Source organism: Gopherus flavomarginatus, chromosome 14 (assembly GCF_025201925.1).
Source record: "Gopherus flavomarginatus isolate rGopFla2 chromosome 14, rGopFla2.mat.asm, whole genome shotgun sequence".
Lineage (NCBI taxonomy): Eukaryota > Metazoa > Chordata > Testudines > Testudinidae > Gopherus > Gopherus flavomarginatus.
In genome coordinates, this window is record NC_066630.1 from 23457583 (window position 1) to 23472297 (window position 14715).

Sequence of the window (14715 nt, forward strand, 5' to 3'; positions counted from 1 at the left end):
TCAGCCAATCAGCGCGCGGAAGCCGGAACAGGACCGTCCGGTTCTGGAACGCTCCGACTCAGCATTCCGCTCTGACCACGCCCCTCTGGGGGACCTCGACCAATCGCAAAACCAGAGAGAGCCCGGCCAGGGGGCTGAATGGCTGTTGGGGGGCACAGAGGGGCCTAGGGTCCCCAGCCGGCGAGTTCGGGGCCCGGGCCCCAGTAGAATAGGGGGAGGTGGGAGGAGAGCGAGACTGGAGGAGCCAGCAGGGGCTGAGGGAAGGATCCAGCTGCTGGCGGTGAGGCAGGGCAGGGCACGGCACCCTGCAGCCAGCCGCTGTGAGTAGCGGAGGCAGGAGGAGTCATCACGGTACCAGCTGGGGAGCAAGGGAGCCACCTAGCCGCGGAGAGAAGGGACGTTGGGACACCAGCTGTCCCGAGGGACTAGGGAGAGGAGCAGTTGGTGGGAAGTTTTCGGTGTCGGCGCAGACCCCGGCGGAGGCTTTCTCCGTGCCACAGGGTGTGTGAGAGATGGGGCAAATCATGGCCCGACTTGCTGAGGTTCAGGGAGGAGGAGAAGTGGTTCAGTGCCTGAAGTATGTAGAAGATCTGGAACTACATAAATTCCAAAGGCTTGGAGAAGTTTGCATGTTGTGGGGTTGGGCGCTATTTTAGTGTATGGATGTAGTGAAAATAATGTCTTGTAGCTCTCGCCTCTTCTGTTTTGATCTCAACCTCATGGATGAAATTCTGACCCCATTATAGTCAATGTGAATTTTGCCATGGGGCACGAATCACACCCTCTTTGTTCTCCTTGTTTCAGTGATTCCCCTCACCACAGTCTGACCAGATCTCTTTCTCCAGCGCACCACCAGCCTGTGAGTGCTTTTGTGATGGTGCACTTCTGTGCTCCTGTTTACACTCCTGAAGCACACGACGGAAGTGATGGGAGTTGAGTATTGTTCAGAAGGCCCCTCCTCATGAGAAAGTTTTCAGGCAATGCTCCTCTGAATGGAGCTTGTGGTTTTAGGTACGGGAAGTTCTTAGGGTGACCAGATGGCACTATAGAGACAGTACCAATATTTGGGGCTTTTTCTCATATAGGGGCCTATTACCCACCACCTCCTGCCCTGATTTTTCACTCTTGCTATCTGGTCACCATAGAAGTTCTCCCATACTGACAATGATCTAATACAGAACTGTACATGTTCAGCACCTCTGAAAACCATCTCTGTTTAGGGTGTCTCAGTTGGGCACTCAAAAATGGAGGCATACAAAGCTAATGAAAGCATTTGAAAATTTAGATTTACTGTGGTGACTCTGCATAACCTCCATTAGAGTTATATGAGCCTGCACTGTTCTTTAATTAGAGCCTTGCTCGCTTTCCCAATTTTTAATGAGAACTGATGGATCTCTCAAGGTATTAAATGTTTCTTGTACAAGTTTTAGTTTTCTTTGGTAAGAAGAATATGGAAATAGCTCTATATATTTTAAAGCTAAAACATCTGTGTAATCATGGGAACTTACAAGGTCATTTTTTGTCTGTCAACCCTTACATCTTGATACTGTTCTTCATGCTTCATAGGTGTTTCTGATTGCTGAAAGTGGACTGACTAACTGTGGGTACAAATGGTACGCTGTTCCTGACATCTTTACTCATGCACATAGCCCCACTGAAGTTTTGTGAGTAAGTGTTGCTGAAATGGACCTTTGAAGGACAAATATATTTTTGAAAAATTGGGAGAGGGAAGCTGGCTCAGTTTACAGCAGCACAGAATGGGCATTGGTTGAGCTCAGTTTTTCACTCTTAAGAGTTTTATTGCGAGATTCTATTTTCTTTGCTGCTGGTGAAGGACATTAGGGTGTTGTCCAAATACACCAGAGAAAGAGGAGCCCTGAAAAGGCAGACCTCTCTAAAGCACAGTTTGTGGGAAACTGATGTATTCCTCCCTCGCCAGCCTCTTTTACTGGAAATGGATGTAAATTATTGGGAATTGTTTGATGTTAAACCCCAATAAAAGCTATCTCAGAGTTTAACTGCCTTCAGAATGATACCACAGAATTGGAAAGATTTCCATGTCTTACAATTTAATACTTAGCTCAGTGCTGTTTGCATGATACTTGCGGTCAGATCTGCAAAGGTTGCAGCAGGCAGAAATCGGTGCACTGACTAATATATCAAAAGAGTCCTAGGACTTTGTGTAATTCAGGTCTAGGCAGTAATAGTTTATAAGCCTTTCTTTTTCCAGGTGTTAAGCTCACTTTGAATCCATTGTTAACTTCTCCTATTCATATCCTTTATCCCAACGACTCAGTGTTTTGAATGACTTTTCTCTGGGATTTCTCATATTAATTGTAATATGTTCAACCCTTTTGATTTTGCTGAAGTGTGATTAAGAATGGCCAGTTGGGCTAGCCCAGTGGTTCCCAAACTTGTTCTGCTGCTTGTGCAGGGAAAGCCCCTGGCTGGCCGGGCCGGTTTGTTTACCTGCTATGTCTGCAGGTTCGGCTGATTGCATCTCCCACTGGCCACGCTTCGCCGTTCCAGGCCAATGGGAGCTGCTGGAAGTGGAACGGGCCGAGGGACGTACTGGCCGCCACTTCCAGCAACTCCCATTGGCCTGAAGCAGCGAACCACGGCCACTGGGAGCCACGATCGGCTGAACCTGCAGACCTGGCAGGTAAATAAACTGGCCTGGCCCACAAGAGGCTTTCCCTGCACAAGCAACGGAACAAGTTTGGGAACCACTGGGCTAGACCAAAGGTCCATCCAGCCCGGTATCCAGTCTTCCAACAGTGGACAATGTCAGGTGCCCCAGAGGGAATGAACAGAACATTCCCTGTCGCCCATTCCCAGCTTCCAGAATGCAAAGGGTAGGGACACCATCTCTGCCCATCCTGGCTAATAGCCATTGATGGACCCATCCTCCATATATTTATGTAGTTCATTTTGAACCCTGTTATAGTCTTGACCTTCACAACATCCTCTGGCAAAGAGTTCCACAGGCTGACTGTGTGTTGAGTTAAGAAATACTCTTTTTTGTTTTAAACCTGCTGCCTATTAATTTCATTTGGTGACCCCTAGTTCTTGCACAATGGGAAGGAGTAAATTATACTTCCTTATTTACTTTCTCCACACTAGTCATAATTTTATAGACCTCTATCATATCCCCCCCTTAGTCATCTCCTTTCCAAGTGGAAAAGTCCCAGTCTTATTAATCTCTCCTCATATGGAAGCTGCTCCATACCCCTAATCATTTTTGTTTTGTTAATATTTTTAAACACTGGACTGTTGAGCAGATCTAGCACCTGGCTTGGTTGAACATTCTGTGACTTATGATTATCTTTATTTTCTCCATCCTCAGTCAAAAGTGGAACAGTTCAACCAACTGCTGTACGATATTAGGGCAGCTGCTGTCTCTGAAAGTGTATGTCATTCCTGGTCTGTTAGCCAGTCACACTTTAAAATTGGCTTCCTTTCCTTAGTTCAACTTGGCCCGAGTGCCTCAAGTGGAAAAAGAAACCCATAGTTTTACAAAGAATCCTAAAGGCCACTTGTTAAAGGTCTCTGGAGCTGTACTTTATCAAGTCCTAAAAATTAAGCACTTGTGAGACCAGTCAGAAAAGCTACAACTTGAAGTATTAGCTTTTAAGGTCCATTTACCTGTTTGTAGTAGTAGCTATCTAATCTACTGCCCATCACATTTTTCTCCAAAAACACTGGTTTCTCAAGAGCAGAAATATCTTCAGCCCAAGTGAGTTGCAATCATTTCAAAGCAAATAAAGGAAATTGCAGCTGTTTAGGCTGAGTCAGCCAAAGGTAAACTCTGTAGGGGAGAAAAATGGCTCTTTATTATCTTCTAGTGGCAAAGTTATTACAACAGCCTACAGGAAAAGGATTAGTCTATAATGTTAACAAAAACATCTGTTAAATCCCAAGCTAAGTGTATGTTTAACTGAGTATTTAAAAAACAACAGGCATTTTATAAAACTATTCTCAACACAATTCAGTGGAAAGACTCAACTAACATACTTAGGACTTCAGAGCCAGGAGGGTCCTAAGAACTCCAGTGGGTACTATTTTTTAATCTGCTTCATGAAATGTACATTAGACAATGCCATATAGGTATCTGTCAGTCAGGAATTCTTCAGGGTGTAGTGTGATTATAAAGGTTTTATTAGCGTGAATTTGGGATGATCATACTATTTATGAGTGGCACAGTCAACGTGGAAGTTATGCACATATCATGAACAACTGCCAATAAAACCTTTATACCACACCACCCTATCTCTTGCATGAGCCTGATCTGGCTCGCATTGGACTCATTGGAAAGACTCCTATGATGAGAGCTGAATCAGTGTATTTTAGAGTTGTCAGAATCTGTATTGGGAATATTTACTGTACCCCCTTTGCTAAAAAGTCTTTGAGTCCAATTGTGCAGCGCTCACAGAAGTAATAGAGCTAATAAATGTTTAAATCACCTGCAAAATTACCTAAAATAGCTTTTCTAGACTTAAAAATATCAGTTTCCAACAGATCATTCATTCAAATAAAGAAGTCTTGATGTTCTGTCAGACACATCCAGTCCATTTGCTGGAAGTAAATTTTGACACAGGTTGACTTTGAAGTTAGCCTCTCATGGTCCTGAATAGGGGAAGGTCCCATCTTTCCTGGTGCTATTGTCCGAGTAGGTCTAGCTGATGAATCAACAATACACTCTCTTTCTCTTTAAAGTGTTACTATTGTATTTCACCCATGTACTGAGCTTTAGTCTAAGGATCTTTAAAGTGTTTTACAAACCATAATTAAGCGTAACACAATTGGTGACCAAGGTAGCTATTTTGTACCCTTTTTTACAAATAGGTAAACTGAGCCACAGAGAAGCAGAGTGACATAGTCAATGTGTTGCAGAGCTTTTGATCACACTTCCACTGAAAATGGGAATAATGGGAGCTTTGCCATTGATTTCAATGGGGAGTAGAGTTAGATTCAGTGAATCACTGGCAGATTCAGAAATAGAACCCCGGAGTCCATGAGTCATAGTCCCATGTGCCTAACTACTTGACCATATTCCATCGCTTGGAGTTGAAATTATGGAAGTTATATCAAATATGTGGGATCACCCTACATTCATTAAAAAGAGATCAGCAGATTTCTAGGGTTGCATCTTTGGATCATCCTAGTATTACAATTTGTTGTGATTCATCCCTAGCCACACCTCTATAAATCAGTATCTTAAAAACTGTGATTTGCTGTATGTTTGTACAGTGCCTGGCACAATGGGGGTCTGACCCTGTTGGTCTTTAGGTGTTGCTGCAGCTTAAATATTAAGGAATATAATTAAGAATGAATATGTCAATTACACAGGATATTCCTTTGGTATATAAAGAAATAACAAATTCTGTTCTTACCGAGGGTTGAATTCTAAGAAAAAATAGGAAAGCAAAGTGTTAAACGATCATAAACCCATTTGTATTTAGCAGCATTTTTGGCAAGGTTTCAAAACACTTTTATTGTTAGGCTCTGAAGAAGTGTTTTGCTTTTGCTAACATTCGTGCTTAGCACTGGCAGTGTTTCATGCAGTTCAGTACTTGAAAAAGTCTAGGAAATATGTGCTTCATTTGTCCTTTGCCGGTTTGGGATGACAAATAGCAATAATGAGGCAGCTAGATGGAGTGAGGCTTTTTAGGGGTTTCCCTAGGAAGCAAATAGCAGCTTAAACAGCTTGTTCTGTTTACAGTAGATGATACACTTAACTTCAACAATTATATAAGGCCTGATCCAAGCCCATTGAAATCAAAGGGAGTTTTACTATTGACATCAATGGGTTTTGGATCCAGGACATAATATATAGTTTAAGGTCTTTGTGGCATCTATCTTTTTTACACTGAAATACCAAGGATAAATATTCTCAATGAACTGTACTTTATATAATGTCATAAATATGGATAGGACTGTATGAAAGGAATGAGTCACAAATAAATAACAGACTCAAAACAGCTTACAATGTAAAGGCATGAACAAGTAAAATCCACTTCTTTATACTTCTCTGGTCAAGTTGAGAATCAGTAGCAGAATGGTGGGTCGTGTCATGCAGAAGTGCAGGGAAAGTAGCTGAGCCAGACCTTGATCCTTTCGAGATTCTCCCTGCCTCCAGTCTGCTCCTGACATCCTGAACCAGCTTTCCTACCCTTCCCTTCAAAACTCTGAAGACAAAGTGTTCAAGTGGTGGTGACCTGGGATCTGGTCATTTGCTAATGGCTGAGGGATGTCTAGTGTACTTTCCGTCTAAGGAAACGAGTGTATGTCCAAAGCCTTCCCAATGATTTACATTATAGCAATTGCGGAGTGATTGCTGGAGCTCTAGTAATATTGACGTCACTGCATAAACACCATAAAGATAAACATGAGGCCTCCAAATTGTGTCCATTTCAGAATAACCAGTGGCTCAGAAGTGAGTATTTGCCTAGATTCTCTATTTACTCCCAGTTTCTGGACATTTAGATTGTATCCCTGTTTGGGAACCCCTTACAAGTTTATACGTGGTCTTGTTCACAGGCTTTTCAATGCTGTAATGAATTTCTCCTCACCACACTTCTATGAGATGGGGAAGTATATTTATCCCCATTCTACAGATGAGGCTCTGAGGTACAGAGACACTTCAACTAGCTTGAAGTCAGTGGGGCTCTGCCAGTTTGCACCAGAAGAGGATCTGTCCCATTGATTGCAACAGTGGTGAGGACTTCCTCTGCTGGCTAGGAGACTGTGCCTGCCCTTCTCTGCTAGGGCACTGTGCCTCCCTCTCACCATCCCCAGGTTAGATTATGGGAACTTCAGTTACTTTATGCCACAGGGAAGTTACAGTTACAGCAGGAAGCAGATTGCTCTTTGAGCAGCAAAGGCAGATGTAAACAGAGCTGCAGGTCAGTGGCTTCTTGTTCATTTTCTGACTGGATTCAAAGTTATTGATTTAATCCAGAAGGGCCTAAACAGGCTTGAGGCGGGTTATCTCAAATAGCCATAATCCGCTGAGAGAGCTGCACTCCACAGGGACAGTGCCCCAGAAACTCAAAGGTATTTAGGTGCCTAACTCCTATTGCTTTCAATGGAAGTTATGAGCCAAAATACCTTGCAGGATCTGTGCCGACGTAGCTAGGAAATCCCAGAATAAAACTGTCAGGTCTTGGGGCAGAATGTGAGCCCACTGCTGAGCCTGAGCACTCGACTGCCAGTATCCAGATCAGAATGCCAGGACTGCCTTTTTGTTCATGCTTCTGCCCAGTAATGACACTGCCCCATGACCAGCCTCTGCACAAACCTTGAGATGAAAGGGTAGAGAAGAGAAAGAGAGTGATGCAGTTGCTGGAGATGTGATCACTATGTTTGGTGCTAAATAAACTCAGCACATAAGCAGGTGTGAAGAAAAGAGGAGTGTATAAAAAAGGGTGATCCAGTAGGTTGATATATATTTGCAGACAGTCCAGCTAAATTCTATCTTGTGGCTTTGGTCTCCCAGTTCAGCTAGTGTAATTCTCTGTGTGTTCTTGTTCTGAATTCTTTTCCCACAGTGTTGCTATTTTATTTAAACAGTGATCTATTTTAATTTAAACAGTGATATTTAGTGTGTGCTTTTATGGCACAAGGTAAATCATGATGAAAGATTAGGTATTTCAAACACTAAAACTTTGGTAAATTAGGCATTTCAAATATTAAAACTGAAAGAAAAAAAAACCCAGCACAGGGTAGAAGAGTGCGATAATAATCAGTTAATTAAAAAACTTCTGTATGTTGTGATGGGGCAAGGCCAGATGGCTACAGTAAAGTACTGAGGAACAGGTATGTTAGCCCCAGGCTAAACAAATCCCTAGGACCCTGGTAACCAAATGGCAGTTGCTCCAGGTTAATCAAGGCACCTGGGGCCAATTAAGATCTTTCTAGAAGGCAGTGGAGATAGCTACATTGATTACAACACCTGCAGCCAATCAAGGCAGGCTAATCAGGGCACCTGGGTTTAAAAAGGAGCTCACTCCAGTCAGGTGAGGAGGAGCCAGAGGAGAGGAAGCGCGTGTGAGGAGCTGGGAGCAAGAGGCACAAGGAGCTGAGACTGAGAGGGTGTGCTGCTGGAGGATTGAGGAAATATCAGACAATCAAGCGTTATCAGACACCAGGAGGAAGGTCCTGTGGTGAGGATAAAGAAGGTGTTTGGAGGAGGCCATGGGGAAGTAGCCCAGGGAGTTGTAGCTGTCATGCCGCTGTTACAGGAGGCACTATAGACAGCTGCAATCCCCAGGGCCATGGGCTGGAACCCGGAGTAGAGGCCGGACCTGGGTTCCCCCGAAACCTCGCAACTCCTGATCAGACACAGGAGGAGTTGACCCAGACTGTGGGTTCCACCAGAGGGGAAGATCACTGAGGTGAGCAAATCCGCCAATAAGCGCAGGACCCACCAAGATAAAGGAGGAACTTTGTCACAACTGGTGTCAAGGGTGGGATTTTTGGTGTGCACAGCGCGGCAGAAGAAGGAGGGTGATTTAAAAAAAAAAGAAAAGAGGGTTAATTTTTTTTTGTCACCACAATGGATGACATAGTGCGGGCACTGATACAAGCCACGGCGGCCCAGCAGGAGGCTACCCGTGTCCAGGCAGCTGCCCAGCAAAAAGCAGTGTGGCTGCAGCAAGAGACTAATCACCTGCTGATGGACCAATCTGCTCTAGGCCGAGCTATGTTGCGGAAACTGGTAAACCAGGTGAAGACCCTTACAGAGCTGAACCGTGGCCATGATGGGACACGGCTCATATGGGCTAGCCATTGGCTGCAGAAAATGACACGGGAGGATGATGTAGAGGCATACCTTCTGGCCTTTGAGAGGACAGCCCTACGGGAGACCTGGCTTCAAGATCAGTGGTCTGGCATCCTTGCCCCATTCCTGTGTGGGGAGGCCCAGAAGGCGTACCATGATCTACCTGAAGAGGCTGCAGCAGACTACTCCCAGCTGAAGGCAGAGATCCTGTCCAGATCTAGAGTAATGACCGCAGTGCGGGCCCAGCGGTATCATGAGTGGAGGTACCAGGAAGACAAAACCCCGCGGTCCCAATTGTATGACCTCATCCATCTCGCACGAAAGTGGTCGCAAACAGAGTCCCGGAGTCCGGAAGAAATACTAGAGGTTCTGGTCATCGACCGGTACATGAGGGCACTGCCACCAGATCTCCGCAAATGGGTAGGCCAGAGCGATCCGTCCACCTATGATGAGATGATCACGCTGGTAGAAAGACGCATGACAGCCAGGGAATTGACCCAACTACCCAAGGAAAGCCCCTTTCATAGCAAACACCCAACCCCAGCCCTGGAAGGTGGGACAGCCAAACCCCTGGGGAGTCCTGGGTGGAGGAAGAGGGGGGCTGAAAACCAGCAGAGGCTCCAGAGGGAAGAGATTGGCCTGAGTGGGGGGAACCCTGGGACTAAACCCCCTAGCCCACATGATAGGAGAATAATTAGAAACAATTATAGATGTTATGCATGTGAGGAGTGGGGACACATAGCAGCACAGTGTCCTAGCACGAGGAGCCTATGCAATGCAACTTGGGGGATTGGGAGGTCCCATGCGCCCTTATCCACCTTGCGGGCATCGCATTAGCCCCGCATAACTACACCAGGCCGGTGAAGATAAATGGAGCAGTGGACTTGGGGAGTCCTATCACCCTTATATTGGGTAAGCTGGTAAAAAGTAGCCAGCTGCTGCAAGCCAAACGTGTAGCAGTGACGTGTGTGCATGGGGCCATGAGCCATTACCCCACCATCCCAGTGGAGATAGAGGTTCAGGGGAACCCCATTAAGGTGACGGCGTAGTTCCTAAACTCCCATATCCTGTAGTTATTGGGAGGGACTATCCAGGGTTTGATAAGTTACTCCCCCTGGGGAGGCTGGAGGGAGGTGGAGACCCTATTGGCAGTGACTCATCATTGGGAGAATGTCAGCCCCCAGTGTTTTCTGAGTTTTCTCAGGATCTATTCTGAGCCCTCCAAAAGGCCCGGAAGACAGAAAAAGAAAGGAAGGCCGCGAAGGCTTTGGGAACCCAGATCCTGACCCAGGGCCAGAAGACCGCGCTAATAGGCAGATGGACACGAGCAGCCATCAGAGAAACTACCAACACGGAAGGTGAGCCAGAGGCTGGGCCCAGCCGTGATGGCGACGAGCCATTGGAAGAAGCAGAAGCCGGCCCCTGGGAGCTCAGGCAGGTTAGTCCTGGGAGAGAGACTTTCGGACGGGATCAGGCAGAGGACCCTAGATATGATAACGTCAGGAAAGAGGTGGCTGAGATAGATGGGATACCAGTGGAGGGGAAGGTCCGGGGTCCAGGACCCTACTTTATAGTGAAGAAAAATCTCCTGTACCTTGTGCAAATGCAGGAGCAGGAGATACATCAACTTCTGGTGCCACGAAAACATCAAAAAGCCATATTGAGCCTTGCCCACAGTCACCTGTTTGGAGGACACTTACGGGTAGAGAAAACCCAGGCCAGGATCCTGCGGAGGTTCTTCTGGCCAGGAGTACATGAAGATGTCAGGCGATACTGCAGCTCTTGTTCAGAGTGTCAGCTACATAGCCCTCGCCCACACTTACAGTCCCTTTTGATACCTCTTCCAATAATAGAGGTACCATTTGAATGCATAACCATGGATCTGATTGAGCCCCTAGAGAAGACAGTGTGGTGCCACCAACATGTTTTGGTTGTATTAGACTATGCAACCCGATACCTGGAAGCTGTCCCCCTACGCAACACAGCTTCCAAGACAGTAGCTAAAGAGCTAGTACAGATCTTTTCCCAGGTTGGGCTACCCAAGGAGATACTGACTGATCAAGGGACACCTTTCGTATCCAAGTTGATGAAAGATCTCTGTTCATTGCTCCATGTACAAGCCCTTCGGACCTCTGTATACCACCCACAAACAGACGGTCTTGTGGAAAGGTTCAGTAGGACCCTCAAGGCCATGATCAGGAAAGTGGTGAGCCGGGATGGGAAAGACTGGGATACCTTATTGCCTTACCTCATGTTCGCGATCCAGGAAGTTCCACAAGCCTCCACAGGTTTCTCTCCATTCAAACTACTATATGGGCGCCATCCCCGGGGCATATTGGATATAGCCAGAGAAGCTTTGGAAGAGGAGCCAAATCCCAGAAGGAACATAGTTGAGCACGTACTACAGATGAGGGATCGGATAGCTCAAGTTACACTCATTGTACGGGAACACTTGGAGAAAGCACAGGAGACCCAACGAACCCATTATAACCACCAAGCAAAGCTTCGACGGTTCCAACCAGGGGATCGAGTAATGGTCCTGGTGCCCACAGCAGAAAGCAAGCTGTTGGCCCAGTGGCAGGGACCCTACGAAGTGACTGAAGCCGTGGGAGAGGTAAACTGTAAGGTGCGGCACCCAGGCCACAGGAAACCTGAGCAAATTTACCACATCAGTCTTCTAAAACCTTGGCATGATCGAGAGGCATGCTTAGTCACCCAAGAGACCCCTCCCCAGAAGGATAACTTACTTGAGCAAATGAAGATATCACCCGACTTGAGTCCAATCCAAAAAATCGAGGCAGCCGACATGATTAATTGCAACCAAGATGTGTTCTCTACAAAACCGGGGCGGACAACTGAGACCTATCACCATATCCGCACGATCCCCGGAGCCAAGGTAACACTGAGACCCTACCGAATCCCAGCAGCTAAAAGAGAAGAAATCAAGGCCAAAGTAAAGAAAATGTTAGAATTAGGCATTATTGAAGAATCCTGCAGTTGGTGGTGCAGTCCAATCATTCTAGTGCCCAAACCTGATGGTACCACGAGATTCTGTAATGACTTTCACCGACTGAATGAAGTATCTCAATTTGATGCATACCCCATACCATGCATCGACAAACTGGTTTACCGACTGGGTAGTGCCCGATTCTTGACTACACTGGATCTGACAAAAGGGATTGGCAGATTCCCCTGACCAAAGAAGCTAAAGAAAAGACAGTGTTCTCCACCCCAGATGGGCTATTCCAGTACACTGTCCTACCTTTTGGGTTACATGGGGCTCCAGCCACATTCCAGCGCCTCATGGATAAGCTGCTACGCCCTCATACTAGTTATGCAGCTGCATATCTAGATGATGTCATCATTCATACGCCAGACTGGGGAACCCACTTGGAGAAAGTTGAGGCAGTACTACGCACCTTAAGGCAGGCTGGCCTCACCGCTAATCCTGCTAAAAGTGCCATAGGACTAGCAGAGGCTAGGTACCTGGGATATACTGTAGGAAGGGGTATAGTGAAGCCCCAAACTAATAAGCTAGAGGCGATTCAAAACTGGCCCTGGCCGACCCGAAAGAAGCAGGTCCATGCATTCCTAGGCATGGTAGGCTACTGCCGACGTTTTATTCTCCACTTCGCCAGTAGGGCCAGTCCTCTAACGGACTTGGTGAAGGCTCAAGGTCCAGACATGGTGAGGTGGACCGATGCAGCAGAGGGGGCATTTTTAGACCTTCAGACAGCCCTCTGTAATGACCCCATACTCGTAGCCCTGGACTTTACCAAGGAATTTATTTTACAGACAGATGCTTCTAAGGTGGGGTTGGGGGCGGTTCTGTCACAAATGATTGGAGAAGAAGAACACCCGATCATCTACCTAAGCAGAAGGCTGCTCCCAAGAGAACAGAAGTATGCAGTAGTCGAGAGAGAATGCCTTGCTGTCAAATGGGCCATGGAAACACTGCGTTATTACCTCTTAGGCTGGCAATTTACTCTTGTGACGGACCATGTACCCCTCCAGTGGATGCAGAGAAATAAGGAAAAGAATGCAAGGGTCACCAGGTGGTTCTTATCCCTCCAACCATTCCAGTTCTGCATACGGCACAGGGCTGGATGCCATCACGGCAACGTTGATGGTCTTTTACGAGCACACTGCCTGGCATCCCAAGTTGCTCAACCCTATGGTGTTGAGCGGGGGGGGGGGATATGTGATGGGGCAAGGCCAGATGGCTACAGTAAAGTACTGAGGAACAGGTATGTTAGCCCCAGGCTAAACAAATCCCTAGTACCATGGTAACCAAATGGCAGTTGCTCCAGGTTAATCAAGGCACCTGGGGCCAATTAAGATCTTTCTAGAAGGCAGTGGAGATTGATTAGAACAGCTGCAGCCAATCAAGGCAGGCTAATCAGGGCACCTGGGTTTAAAAAGGAGCTCACTCCAGTCAGGCGGGGAGGAGCCAGAGGAGAGGAAGTGCGTGTGAGGGGCTGGGAGCAAGAGGCACAAGGAGCTGAGACTGAGAGGGTGTGCTGCTGGAGGATTGAGGAATTATCAGACAATCAAGCATTATCAGACACCAGGAGGAAGGTCCTGTGGTGAGGATAAAGAAGGTGTTTGGAGGAGGCCATGGGGAAGTAGCCCAGGGAGTTGTACCTGTCATGCAGCTGTTACAGGAGGCGCTATAGACAGCTGCAATCCCCAGGGCCATGGGCTGGAACCTGGAGTTCCCCCGAAACCTCGCAACTCCTGATCAGACACAGGAGGAGTTGACCTGGACTGTGGGTTCCACCAGAGGGGAAGATCACTGAGGTGAGCAAATCCGCCAATAAGCGCAGGACCCACCAAGGTAAAGGAGGAACTTTGTCACAATGTGTTTACCTGTGATTGACTGATTATTCAGAGACACATAAAAAGTTTCATTAAAAAACCTCACTTTGCCTGTTGATATGCCTTTTACTTATGTGAACGTATTCCTAGTCTCTCTTTACCCCACTTTATGTCTACACTACAATTAGACACCCATGGCTGGCCCATGCCAGCTGACTCAGGCTTGCAGGGCTTAGGTTAAGGGGCTGTTTAATTACAGTGTAGCCATTAGGGCCTGTGCTGAAGCCTCACGCTTCACAGGGTCCCAGAGCCTGGGCTCCAGCCTGAGCCCAACTATCTACACTGCAATTAAACTGCCCTTAGCCCAAGCCCTGTGAGCCTGAGTCAGCTGGCACAGGTCAGCCACAGGTTTTTAATTGCAGTAGTGTTGAAGTTAAAAGAGAGTTAGAGTAAGAGCAGAGCTTTGAGGGGCCCCGTGCTTCAGTATGCAGGGTCCAGGGCGGCCTGTGGAGTTAGCAGGGGGTCTGGCGCCGGCATCAGAGAAAGACCCGGCCCCAGCCTGTCCCGCCGGCTCCCTGCGTCGCTCAGGGGAGGGGTGGAAGCTGGAAAGGGGCAGGGGCAGGGGCTTGAGGAAAGGGGTGGAATGGGGGCAGAGAGGGGGCAGAGCAGGGGTGGGAAGAGGTGGGGCTGGAAGAGGCGGGGGCTTGGAGGAAGTTGTGTAGTGGGGGTGGGGGGCCTGGGCTGGAGTGGGGGGTTGTCCCGGACCCTACACCCTCCCAGGGACTACCCTGAGTAAGAGACTCACACACTGATGGTAAAATTCATCTCAGGAAGAGGGCCCACACAGCACCCACTTTTCTGTGTTAAAGTGAGGTGATAGCTGCACATTCCCACAGCGCTCGACTGAGTTTTGTGCATACAGCATATGTGCAAAAAGCTCTGACAGGTCCAGAGAGTACGACACAGGAAAAGTGAGCACACCTTCAAGGTGCCCTGCTGACATCTTGGTAATCCTAAGAGCAAAGTTCTAGTTGGATGTGATGCCACCAGCATATCAGAATGAAATGTGGCAGTGCTGAGGTCACGGAGCACCCCATCATCCATCTTTAAAGGTG